At 47.8% G+C, this 13,217-nt stretch overlaps 1 protein-coding gene across 10 annotated transcripts in view; it reads right to left on the bottom strand.

The window, feature by feature from the left end:
* LOC144579193 (serine/threonine-protein kinase PAK 4-like) overlaps nucleotides 1-13,217 on the bottom strand; it is a 180,649-nt gene that overhangs the window by 15,496 nt on the left and 151,936 nt on the right. For all 10 annotated transcript variants that reach the window (XM_078348541.1, XM_078348520.1, XM_078348522.1 and 7 more), the window contains one exon: nucleotides 1-13,217. This exon is cut by the window's left edge and continues 15,496 nt beyond it; it is cut by the window's right edge and continues 50,717 nt beyond it. The gene's annotated coding sequence lies outside the window, so the exon portion shown is untranslated.

Here is a 13,217-nt window from a genome sequence, read left to right as displayed (position 1 = left end):
CTGCTCTGAGCTCTTTCTTGCTCAGAACTCCATCTTCTCAGATCTCCATCAGCTCTGAGCTTTATTTTGCTAAGATCTCCATCTGCTCTGAGCTCTGTCTTGCTCAGAACTCCATCTGCTCTTACCTCCATCTTGTTCAGAGCTTCATCTGCTCTGAACTTTATCTTGCTCAGAACTCCATCTTCTCTGAGCTCCATCATTCTCAGTGCTCCAATCATTCTGAGCTCCATCTTGCTCTGAGCACCACCTGCTCTGATCTCTTATCACTACAAGCTCCATCGAGCTCTGATCTCCATCTTACACAGAGAAACAGGAGCTCCAAGCACGTCTTGCTTGCAGCTCCTTCTTCTCTGAGCTTTATAGGTTCAGAGCTTAACCTGCTCAGAGCTCCATCTGCTTTGAGCTCTATCGTGCTCAGAACTCCATCTCCTGCGTTCTATCTTGCTCAGAGCTCCCGCTGCTCTGAGCTCCACAATGCTGAAAGCTCCATCTACTCTCAGCTTTACCTTCCTGAGAGCTCCATCTGCTCTCATCTCCATCATGCTGAAAGCTCCATCTGCTCTGAGCTCTATCTTGCTGAGACCTCCACCTACTCTGAGCTCCATCTTGCTGAGAGTTCCACATGCTATGAGCTCCACATTGCTCAGAGCTCCATCTGCTCGGAGCTCCATTTTGCTCAGTGTTCCAATCACTCAGAGCTTCATCTTTCTCTGAGCACCATCTGCTCTGAGCTTTTGCACTCCAAGCTCCGTCTAGCTCATAGCTCCATTTTACACAAAGGAACATCAGCTCCAAGCTACATTTTGCTTGCAGCTCCTTGTCTGAGCTTAATCTTCTCCAAGCTTAACCTACTCAGAGCTCCATCTGCCATGAGCTTTATCTTGCTCAGAGCTCCATCTGCTCAGATTTTCATCTTACTGTGAGCTCCATCTTACTCAGAGCTCCTTCTTCTCTGAGCTTAATCTGCTAAGAGCTTAACGTGCAAAGAGCTTCATCTGCTTTGAGCACTTTCTTGCTCAGAGCTCCATCAAATGGAGTTCAGAGCTTTATCTGCTCAGAGCTGATAAAGTTCAGAGCTCCATCTGCTCTGAACTTTCTCTTGCTCAGAGCTCTATCTGCTCTGAGCGATACCTTGATCAGAGTTCAATCTGCTAAGAGCGCCATGTGCTCAGATCTCCATCTGCTCTGAGCTCTATCTTGCCCGGAGCTCCATCTTGCTCAGAGCTCCATTTCCTCTGAGCTCCATATTGCTCTGAGCACCGTCTGCTCTGAGCTCCTTTCACTTCAGGCCTCATCTAGCACTTAGCTCCATCTTAACAGAGGAACATCAGCTTCAGGCTCCATCTTGCTTGAAGCTTCTATTTGTTTAAGATTAATCTGCTTAGAGTTCAGTCTGCTCAGAACTCCATCTGCCCTGAGCCCTATCTTGCTCAGAGCTTCATATGCTACGAGCTTCATCTTTCTAAGTGCTCCAATCAAGTTGGTTTTCATCTTGCTCTGAGCACTATCTGCTCTGAGCTCCGTTCACTCCATGCTCAAACTAGCTCGTAGCTCAATGTCAAACCTAAAAACATCAGCTCCAAACTCCACCTTGCTTGGAGCTCCTTCTTGTCAGAGCTTAATCTTCTCAGAGCTTAATGTGATCAAAGTTCCATCTGCTCTGAGCTTTACCTTTCTCAGGACTCCGTCTGCTCAGATCTCCATTGGCTCTGAGTTTCATCTTGCTCATATCTCCATCTGCTCTGAGATCCATCTTGCTCAGAGCTCCATCTGCTCTGATCTCCTTCTTGATCAGTGCTCCATGCACTCTAAGTTCAATCTTGCTCTCAGGACCATCTGCTCTGAGCTCTTTTCACTCCAAGCTTTATCTGCCCTGAGCTCCATTTTGCTTGGAGCTCCATCTGCTCTGAGCTTCATCTCGCTCAGAAGTCCACCTGCTCTGAACTTTATCTTGCTCGGAGCTCCATTTGCTCTGAGCCCCATCTTGCCCAGAGCTCCATCTGCTGTGAGCTTCACCTTACTGAGAGCTCTATCTGCTCTGAGCTACATCTTACTGTAAGCTTTATCTGCTCTGAACTCCATCTTGCTAAGAGAACCCTCTGATCTGAGGTCCAACTTGCTCAGAGCTCCATCTGCTCCGAGTTTCATCTTGCTCAGTGCTCCAAACACTCTGAGCTCCATTTTTCTCTGAACACCATCTGCTCTGAGCTTCTTTCACTCCAAGCTCCATCTAGCTCTTAGCTTCACCTAAACAGAGGAACATCAGCTCCAGCCTGAAACTTCTTTGGAGGTGTTTCTTGTCAGACCTTTATCTGCTCAGAGTTCCATTTGCTGAAAACTCCATCTATGCTAAGCCCTATTTGGTCAGCGGTCCATCTGCTCTAAGCTCCACCTTGCTCAGCGCTCCATCTGTATTTAGCTCCACCTTGCTCAGTGCTCCAATCACTCCGAGCTCCATCTTGCTCTGAGCACTACCTGCTCTGTACCCCTTTCAGTCAAAGCTTCATCTACATCTTGGCTCCATCTTACAAAACTCCAAGCTCCATATTGCTTGGAGCTCCCTCTTGTCTGAGCTTAATATTCTCAAAATATAACGTGCTCAGAGCTCCATTTTCTCTGAGTTCTACCTTGCTCAGAGCTCCAACTGCTCAAAGCTCTCTCTGCTCTGAGCTCCATCTTGCTCAGAACTCCATTGCTCTGAGCTCAAACTTGCTCAGAGCTCCATCTGCTTTGAATTTTATCTGGCTCAAAGCTCCATCTGTTCTGAGCTCCATATAATTCAGAGATCCATCTACTCTGAGCTCCATCTTCCACAGTGCTCCAATCACTTCGAGATTCATCTTGCTCTGAGCACCATCTGCTTTGAGCTTGTTTCAACTCAAGCTCTATCTGCTCTGAGCTCTATCTTCCTCAGAACTCCATCCTCTCTGAGCTCCATCTTGCTCAGAGCTCCAACTGCTGTGAACTTTACCCTGCTGAGAGCTCGATCGGCAAAGAGTTCCATTTGCTCTGACCTTCCCCTTGCTAAGAGCTCCAACTGTTAAGAGTTTCATATGTTCTGAGCTTTATCTTTCGCAGAGCTCAATCTGCTAAGAGTTCCATCTGCTCTGAGCTTTATTTTGTTCAGAGCTCCTTCTCCTCTGAGCTCCATTTCCTCTGAGCTCCATCTTGCTAAGAGCACCATCCTATTCAGAGCTCCACCTGCACTTAGCTGCATCTTCCTGAGCGCTCCAACTGCTCTGAGATTCATCTTGCTCAGAGATCCATCTTCTCTGAGCTTTTCTTGCTCACAGCTCCGTCTGCTCTGAGCTCCATCTTGCTCAGAGCTCTACATTCTCTGAGCTCCCACTTGCTCAGACCTCCATCTCCTCTGAGCTCCAACTTGCTCAGTGCTCAAATCACTCTGAGCTTCATCTTGCTGTAAAAACTATCTGCACTGAACTCCTTTCACTCCAATTTTCCTGTAACTCATAGCTCAATGTGACACATAGAAAAGTAAGCTGCAAGCAAGATTTCTTCTTGTCCGAGCTTAATCTTTTCAGAGCTTCACCTGCTCAGAGCTCCATCTGCTCTGAGCTTCCATTTGCTTAGAGCTCCAACAGCCCAGATCCCCATCGACTCTGAGCTTTATCTTGCTCAGATCTCCATCTGCTCTTAGCTCTGTCTTGCTCAGAGCTCACTCTTGTCTGAGCTTAATCTTCTCGAAGCTTAACCTGCTCAGAGCTCCATCTGCCCTGAGCTCTAGTTTGCTCAGAACTGCATTTGCTCTTACCTCCATCTTGCTCAGAGCTCCATCTGTTCTGAGGTTTATCTTGCTTTGAGCTCCACCTTGCTCAGATCTCCATCTGCTCTGAGCTTTGTCTTGCTCAGAGCTCCATCTGCTTTGACCTCCACCTTTCTCAGTGCTCCACTCACTTCGAGTACAACCTTGCTCTCAGCACCATCTTCTCTGAGCTCTTTTCACTCCAGGTTCCAACTGTTCTGAGCTTCCTCTTGCTCAGAGCTCCATCTGCTCCGAGCTCCAACTTGCTCAGTGCTCCATCTCGCTGTCAGCACCGTCTGCTCTGAGGTCCGTTCACTCCAGGCTCCATCTCGCTCTTTGGCCCATCTTAACAAAGAAACATCAGATCCAGGCTCCGTCTTCTTTGGAGCTTTTCTTGTCTGAGCTTAACCTGCTCAGAGCTTCGTCTGCTCTGAGCTCTATTTTTCTCTGAGCTCCATTTGTTCAGATCTCCATTGGCTCATAGCTTTATTTAGCTCAGATCTTCATCTGCTCTGAGCTCTGTCTTGCTCAGAGCTCCTTCTTGTCTGAGCTTAATCTGCTCGGAGCTAAACCTGCTCAGAGCTCCATCTGCTCTGAGCTCTATCTTGCTCAAAACTCCTTCTGCTCTTACCTTCATCTTGTTCAGAGGTCCATCTGCTCTGAACTCTATCTTGCTCAGAACTCCATCTTCTGTGAGCTCCATCTTGTTCAGTGCTCAACCTGCTCTGATCTCCATCTTGCTCAGTGATCCATTCACTTCGAGTTCCATTCTGCACTTAGTACCATCCGAACTCTTTTCACTCCAAGCTTTATCGTCCCTGAGCTGCATCATGCTCGGTGCTCCATCTGCTCTGAGTTCTATTAACTTTGAACTCTATCATTCTCAAAGCTCCATCCTGCCCAGAGGACCATCTGTTCTTAGCTTCACCTTGCTGAGAACTCCATCTCCTCTGAGCTCCAAATTGCTGAGAGCTCTTTTTGCTCCCATCTCCATCTTGGTCAGTGCTCCAATAACTCTGAGCTCCATCTTGCTGTGAGCACCGTCTCCTCTGAGCTCCTTTCAATCCCCTTTCATCTAGCTCTTAGCTCCATCTTAACAGAGAAACATCAGCTTCAGGCTCCATATTGCTTGAAGCTTCTTCTTGTCGAAGGTTAATCTGTTCAGAGCTCCATCTGCTAAGAACTCCATCTGCCCTGAGCTCAATCATGCTCAGAGCTTCATCTGCTGTGAGCTCCAACTTGCTCAGTTCTCCAATCACGTTGGTTTTCATCTTGCTCTGAGCACTATCTGCTCTGAGCTCCGTTCACTCCAGGCTCAATTTAGCTCGTAACACAATGTCACAGAGAGGAACATCAGCTCTAACTCCATCTTGCTTGGAGCTCCTTCTTGTCGGAGCTTAATCTTCTCAGAGCTTAATGTAATGAGATCTCCATCTGCTGTGAGCTTTACCTTCCTCAGAGCTCCGTCTGCTGAGATCTTCATTGGCTCTTAGCTCTATCTTGCTCATATCTCCATGTGCTCTGAGCTCCAACGTGTTCAGACCTCCATCTGTCTGAGCTTAATCTGCTCAAAGCTTAACCTGCTCAGAGCTCTATCTGCTCTGAACTCTATCTTGCTCAGAACTCCATCTGCTGTTACCTCCATCTTGCTCAGAGCTCCATCTCCTCTGAAATTTATCTTCTGCGGAGCTCCATATACTGTGAGCTTTAATTTGCTCAGAACTCCATCTGCTCTGAGGTTTATCTAGCTCAGAGCTTGATTTGCTCTGATCTCCATCTTACTCAGAGCTCCATCTGCTCTGATCTCCATCTTGCTCGGTGCTCCATTCACTCGAAGTTCCATCTTGCTCTCAGCAACATCTGTTCTGAGCTCTTTTCACTCCAAGCTCCATCTGCCCTCAGCCCCATTTTGCTCGGAGATCCATCTGCTCTGAGCTTCAACTCGCTCAAAAGTCCGTCTGCTCTGAACTTTTTCTTGCTCGGAGCTCCATTTGCTCTGAGCTCCATCTGCTCTGAGCTCCACCTTGCTGAGAGCTTCATCTGCTCTGAGCTCCGTCTTGCTAAGGGCTCCCTCTGCTCTAAGCTCCAACTTGCTCAGACCTCCATCTGCTCCAAGTTCCATCTTGCTCAGTGCTCTTTTTACTCCAAGTCGAATCTAGATTTCAGCTCCATCTTAAGAGAGTAACATCAGCTCCAGGCTCCAAAATGCTTGGAGCTGTTTCTTGTCTGAGATTTAACTGCTCAGAGCTCCATCTGCTGAGAACTCCATCTGCTTTAAGCCCTGTTCTCTCAGAGCTCCATCTGCTCTGAGCTCCATCTTGCTCAGTGCTTCAATCACTCCGAGCTCCATCTTGCTCTGAGTACTACCTGCTCTGAGCTCCTTTCACTCCAAGCTCCATCTAGCTCATGGATCCATCTTACACAGCTCCAAGCTCCATCTTGCTTTGAGCACCCTCTGGTCTGAGCTCAAGCTTCTCAGAATTTAACCTCTTCAGAGCTTTATTTTCTTTGACTTCTACCTCGATCAGAGCTCCATCTGCTCAAAGCTCCCTCCTCTCTGAGCTCCATCTTGCTCAGACCTCCATTAACTCTTAGCTTGATCTTGCTCAGAGCGCCATCTGCTTTGAATTTTATCTGACTCAGAGCTCCATCTGCTCTGAGCTCCATATTGTTTAGAGCTCAATCTTCCACAGTACTCCAATCATTTCGAGTATCATCTTGCTATGAGCACCATATGCTTTGACCTCGTTTCAACTAAAGCTCGATCTGCTCTGAGCTCTATCTTGCTCAGAACTCCATCCTCTCTCAACTCCATCTTGCTCAGAGCTCTATCTGCTCTCGGGTTTACCTTGCTCAGAGCTTCATCTGCTCTGACCTTTACCTTGCTCAGAGCTCCGTCTGCTCTGAACTGTACCATGCTGACAGCTCTATCTCCTAAGAGTTCCATTTGCTCTGAGCTTCCCCTTGCTCAGAGCTCCATCTGTTGAGAGCTTTATATGCTCTGGGCTTTATCGTTCACAGAACTCAATCTGCTAAGAGTTCTATCTGCTCTGAACTTTATTTTGTTCAGAGCTCCTTCTCCTCTGAGCTCCATTTGCTCTGAGCTCTATGTTGCTCAGAGCACCATCCTATTCAGAGCTCCATCTTGCTCAGAGATCCATCTGCTCTGAGCTTTTCTTGCTCACAGCTCCGTATGCTCTGAGCTCCATCTTGCTCAGAGCTCTACATTCTCTGAGCTCCCACTTGCTCAGACCTCCATCTCCTCTGAGCTCCAACTTGCTCAGTGCTAAAATCACTCTGAGCTTCCTCTTGTGGTAAAAACTATCTGCACTGAGCTCATTTCACTCCAAGATCCCTGTAGCTCATAGCTCAATGTGACACACTGGAAAGTCAGCTGCAACAAGATTTCTTCTCATCCGAGCTTAATCTTTTCAGAGCTTCACGAGCTCAGAGCCCCATCTGCTCAGATCCCCATCGACTCTGAGATTTATCTTGCTCAGATCTCCATCTGCTTGTAGCTCTGTCTTGTTCAGAGCTCGTTCTTGTTTGAGCTTAATCTTCTCGAAGCTTAACCTGCTCAGAGCTCCATCTGCTCTGAGCTCTAGTTTGCTCAGAACTGCATTTCCTCTTGCCTCCATCTTGCTCAGAGCTCCATCTGTTCTGAAGTTTATCTTGCTTTGAGCTCCACCTTGCTCAGATCTCCATCTGCTCTGAGCTTTGTCTTGCTCAGAGCTCCATCTGCTTTGACCTCCACCTTTCTCAGTGCTCCACTCACTTCGAGTACAAACTTGCTCTCAGCACCATCTTCTCTGAGCTCTTTTCACTCCAGGTTCCAACTGTTCTGAGCTTCCTCTTGCTCAGAGCTCTATCTGCTCCGAGCTCCAACTTGCTCAGTGCTCCATCTCGCCCTCAGCACCGTCTGCTCTGAGCTCCGTTCACTCCAGGCTTCATCTAGCTCTTTGACCTATCTTAACAAAGGAACATCAGATCCGGGCTCCGTCTTCTTTGGAGCTCCTTCTTGTCTGAGCTTAACCTGCTCAGAGCTTCGTCTGCTCAAAGCTCTATCTTTCTCTGAGCTCCATCTGTTCAGATCTCCATCGGCTCTGAGCTTTATTTAGCTTAGATCTCCATCAGCTCTGAGCTGCATCTTGCTCAGTTCTCCAATCATGTTGGTTTCCATGTTGCTCTGAGCACTACCTGCTCTGAGCTCCGTTCACTCCAAGCTCAATCTAGCTCGTAGCTCCATGTCACACAGAGGAACATCAGCTTCAACTCCTTCTTGCTTGTAGCTCCGTCTTGTCTGAGCTTAATCTGCTCGGAGTTAACCTGCTCAGATCTCCATCTGCTCTGAGCTCTATCTTGCTCAGAACTCCATCTGCTGGGACCTCCATCATGGTCAGAGCTCCATCTCCTCTGAACTTTATCTTCTGCAGAGCTCCATCTACTCTGAGCTCCAATTTGCTCAGAACTCCATCTGCTCTGAATTTATCTAGCTCAGACCATGATCTGCTCTGATCTCAATCTTACTCAGAGCTCCATCTGCTCTGATCTCCATCTTGCTCGGTGCTCCATTCATTCCAAGTTCCATCTTGCTCTCAGCAACATCTGCTCTGAGCTCTTTTCACTCCAAGCTCCATCTGCCCTCAGCTCCATTTTGCTCGGAGCTCCATCTGCTCTGAGCTTCACCTCGCTCAGAAGTCCATCTGCTCTGAACTTTTTCTTGCCCAGAGCTCCATCTTCTGTGAGCTTCACCGTGCTGAGAGAGTTATCTTCTCTGAGCTCCACCTTGCTGAGAGCTTCATCTGCTCTTAGCTCCGTTTTGCTAAGAGCTCCCTTTGCTCTAAGCTCCGACTTGCTCAGACCTCCATCATCTCCGAGTTTCATCTTGCTCAGTGCTCTCTTTACTCCAAGTCCAGTCTTGCTTTTAGCTCCATCTTAAAAGAGTAACATCAGCTCCAGGCTCCACAATGCTTGGAGCTGTTTCTTGTCTGAGCTTTATCTGCCCAGAGCTCCATCTGCTGAGAACTCCATCTTGCTCAGTGCTTCAATCACTCCGAGCTCCATCTTGCTCTGAGCACTACCTGCTCTAAGCTTATTTCACTCCAAGCTCCATCTAGCTCATGGCTCCATCTTACAGAGCTTCAAGCTTCATCTTGCTTGGAGCTCCCTCTTTTCTGAGCTTAAGCTTCTCAGAAGTTAACCTCTTCAGAGCTTTATTTTCTTTGACTTCTACCTTAGGCAGAGTTACATCTGCTCAGAGCTCTCTCCACTCTGAGCTGCATCTTGCGCAGAATTCCATTGGCCCCAAGCTCTGTCTTGCTCAGAGCTCCATCTGCTTTGAATTTTATCTGGCTCAGAGCTCCATCTGCTCTGAGCTCCATATTGTTCAGAGCTCCATCTTCCACAGTGCTCGAATCACTTCGAGTTTCATCTTGCTCTGAGCACCATCTGCTTTGAGCTCGTTTCAACTCAAGCTCCATCTGCTCTGAGCTCTTTCTTGCTCAGAACTCCATCCTCTCTCAGCAACATCGAGCTCAGAGCTCTATCTGCTCTCGGCTTTACCTTGCTCAGAGCTTCATCTGCTCTGACCTTTACCTTGCTTAGAACTCCATCTGCTCTTAACTGTACCATGCTGAGAGCTTGATCTGCTAAGACTTCCATTTGCTCTGAGCTTCCCCTTGCTCAGAGATCCATCTGTTGAGAGCTTTATACGCTCTGAGCTATATCTTTTGCAGAACTCAATCTGCTAAGAGTTCCATCTTCTCTGAGCTTTATTTTGTTCAGAGCTCCTTCTGCTCTGAGCTCCATTTGCTCTGAGCTTCCACTTGCTGAGAGCTCCATCTGTTCAGAGCTTCATATGCTCTGAGCTTTATCTTTCACAGAGCTCAATCTGCTAAGAGTTCCATCTGCTCTGAGCTTTATTTTGTTCAGAGATCCTTCTCCTCTGAGCTCCATTTCCTCTGAGCTCCATCGTGCTCATAGCATCATCCTATTCAGAGCTCTATCTTGCTCAGAGATCCATCTGCTCTGAGCTCTTCTTGCTCACAGCTCCGTCTGCTCTGAGCTTCATCTTGCTCAGAGCTCTACATTCTCTGAGCTCCCACTTGCTCAGACCTCCATCTCCTCTGAGCTCCAACTTGCTCAGTGCTCAAATCACTCTGAGCTTCCTCTTGCGGTAAACACTATCTGCACTGAGCTCCTTTCACTCCAGGCTCCCTGTAGATCATAGCTCAATGTGACACACAGGAAAGTCAGCTGCAAGCAAGATTTCTTCTCGTCCGACCTTAATCTTTTCAGAGCTTCACCTGCTCAGAGCTCCATCTGCTCTGAGCTTCCATTTGCTCAGAGCTCCATCTGCTCAGATCCCCATCGACTCTGAGCTTTATCTTGCTCAGATCTCCATCTGCTCATAGCTCTGTCTTGCCCAGAGCTCGTTCTTGTCTGAGCTTAATCTTCTCGAAGCTTAACCTGCTCAGAGCTCCATCTGCTCTGAGCTCTAGTTTGCTCAGAACTGCATTTTCTCTTACCTCCATCTTGCTCAGAGCTCCATCTGTTCTGAAGTTTATCTTGCATTTAGCTCCAACTTGCTCAGATCATCATCTGCTCTGAGCTTTGTCTTGCTCAGAGCTCCATCTGCTTTGACCTCCACCTTTCTCAGTGCTCCACTCACTTCGAGTACAAACTTGCTCTCAACACCATCTTCTCTGAGCTTTTTCACTCCAGGTTCCAACTGTTCTGAGCTTCGTCTTGCTCAGAGCTTAATCTGCTCCGAGCTCCAACTTGCTCAGTGTTCCATCTCGCCCACAGCACCGTCTGCTCTGAGCTCCGTTCACTCCAGGCTTCATCTAGCTTTTTGCCCCATCTTAACAAAGGAAATTCAGATCCGGGCTCTGTCTTCTTTGCAGCTCCTTCTTGTCTGAGCTTAACCTGCTCAGAGCTTCTTCTGCTCTGAGCTCTATCTTTCTCTGAGCTCCATCTGTTCAGATATCCATCGGCTCTGAGCTTTATTTAGCTCAGATCTCCATCTGCTCTGAGCTCTGTCTTGCTCAGAGCTCCTTCTTGTTTGAGCTTAATCTGCTCGGAGCTTACCCTGCTCAGAGCTGCATCTGCTCTGAGCTCCATCTTGCTCTGTTCTCCAATCACGTTGGTTTCCATGTTGCTCTGAGCACTACCTGCTCTGAGCTTTGTTCACTCCAAGCTCAATCTAGCTCGTAGCTCCATGTCACACAGAGGAACATCAGCTCCAACTCCTTCTTGCTTGGAGCTCCTTCTTGTCTGAGCATAATCTGCTTGGAGCTTAACCTGCTAAGATCTCTATCTGCTCTGAGCTCTATCTAGCTCAGAACTCCATCTGCTGTGACCTCAATCTTGCTCAGAGCTCCATCTCCTCTGAACTTTATCTTTCGAAGATCTCCATCTACTCTGAGCTCCAATTTGCTCAGAACTCCATCTGCACTGAGGTTTATCTAGCTCAGACAGTGATCTGCTCTGATCTCAGCCTTACTCAGAGCTCCGTCTGCTCTGATCTCCATCTTGCTCGGTGCTGCATTCATTCCAAGTTCCATCTTGCTCTCAGAAACATCTGCTCTGAGCTCTTTTCACTCCAAGATCCATCTGCCCTCAGTTCCATTTTGCTCGGAGCTCCATCTGCTCTGAGCTTCACCTCACTCAGAAGTCCATCTGCTCTGAACTTTTTCTTGCCCAGAGCTCCACCTGCTGTGAGCTTCACCGTACTGAGAGAGCTATCTCCTCTGAGCTCCACCTTGCAGAGAGCTTCATCTGCTCTGAGCTCCGTTTTGCTAAGAGCTCCCTTTGCTCTAAGCTCCGACTTGCTCAGACCTCCATCATCTCCGAGTTTCATCTTGCTCAGTGCTCTCTTTACTCCAAGTCCAGTCTTGCTTTTAGCTCCATCTTAAAAGAGTAACATCAGCTCCAGGTTCCAAAATGCTTGGAGCTGTTCCTTGTCTGAGCTTTATCTGCTCAGAGCTCCATCTGCTGAGAACTCCATCCACATTAAGCCCTATTCTCTCAGAGCTCCATCTGCTCTGAGCTCCTTCTTTCTCAGTGCTTCAATCACTCCGAGCTCCATCTTGCTCTGAGAACTACCTGCTCTGAGCTCATTTCACTCCAAGCTTTATCTATCTCATGGCTCCATCTTACAGAGCTTCAAGCTTCATCTTGCTTGGAGCTCCCTCTGGTCTGAGCTTAAGCTTCCCAGAAGTTAACCTCTTCAGAGCTTTATTTTCTTTGACTTCTATCTTGATCAGAGTTCCATCTGTTCAGAGCTCTCTCTGCTCTAAGCTGCATCTTGTGCAGAACTCCATTGTCCCCTAGCTCTGTCTTGCTCAGACCTCCATCTGCTTTGAATTTTATCTGGCTCAGAGCTCCATCTACTCTGAGATCCATATTGTTCAGAACTCCATATTCCACAGTGCTCGAATCACTTTGAGTTTCATCTTGCTCTGAGGAACATCTGCTTTGAGCTCGTTTCAATTCAAGCTCCATCTGCTCTGAGCTCTATCTTGCTCAGAACTCCATCCTCTCTCAGGACCATCTTGCTCAGAGCTCTATCTGCTCTCGGCTTTACCTTGCTCAGAGCTTCGTCTGCTCTGACCTTTACCTTGCTTAGAGCTCCGACTGCTCTGAACTGTACCATGTTGAGAGCTCGATCTACTAAGACTTTCATTTGCTCTGAGCTTCCCCTTGCTCAGAGATCCATCTGTTGAGAACTTTATATGCTCTGAGCTATATCTATTTCAGAGCTCAATCTGCTAAGAGTTCCATCTGCTCTGAGCTTTATTTTGTTCAGAGCTCCTTCTGCTCTGAGCTCCATTTGCTCTGAGCTTCCACTTGCTCAGAGCTCCATCTGTTCAGAGCTTCATATGCTCTGAGCTTTATCTTTCGCAGAGCTAGATCTTCTAAGAGTTCCATCTGCTCTGAGCTTTATTTTGTTCAGAGCTCCTCCTCCTCTGAGCTCCATTTGCTCTGAGCTCCATCTTGCTCAGAGCATCATACTATTCAGAGCTCCATCTTGCTCAGAGATCCACCTGCTCTGAGCTCTTCTTGCTCACAGCTCCGTCTGCTCTGAGCTCCATCTTGCTCAGAGCTCTACATTCTCTGAGCTCCCACTTGCTCAGACCTCCATCTCCTCTGAGCTCCAACTTGCTCAGTGCTCAAATCACTCTGAGCTTCCTCTTTCGGTAAACACTATCTGCACTGAGCTCCTTTCACTCCAAGCTCGCTGTAGCTCATAGCTCAATGTGACACACAGGAAAGTCAGCTGCAAGCAAGATTTCTTCTCGTCCAAGCTTAAACTTTTCAGAGCTTCACCTGCTCAGAGCTCCATCTGCTCTGAGCTTCCATTTGCTCAGAGCTCCATCTGCTCAGATCCCCATCGACTCTGAGCTTTATCTTGCTCAGATCTCCATCTGCTCTTAGCTCTGTCTTGCTCAGA

Source organism: Callithrix jacchus, chromosome 1, assembly GCF_049354715.1.
Source record: "Callithrix jacchus isolate 240 chromosome 1, calJac240_pri, whole genome shotgun sequence".
NCBI lineage: Eukaryota > Metazoa > Chordata > Mammalia > Primates > Cebidae > Callithrix > Callithrix jacchus.
The sequence above is the reverse complement of the archived record's forward strand: the minus strand, read 5'-3'. Positions and strand labels throughout refer to the sequence as shown.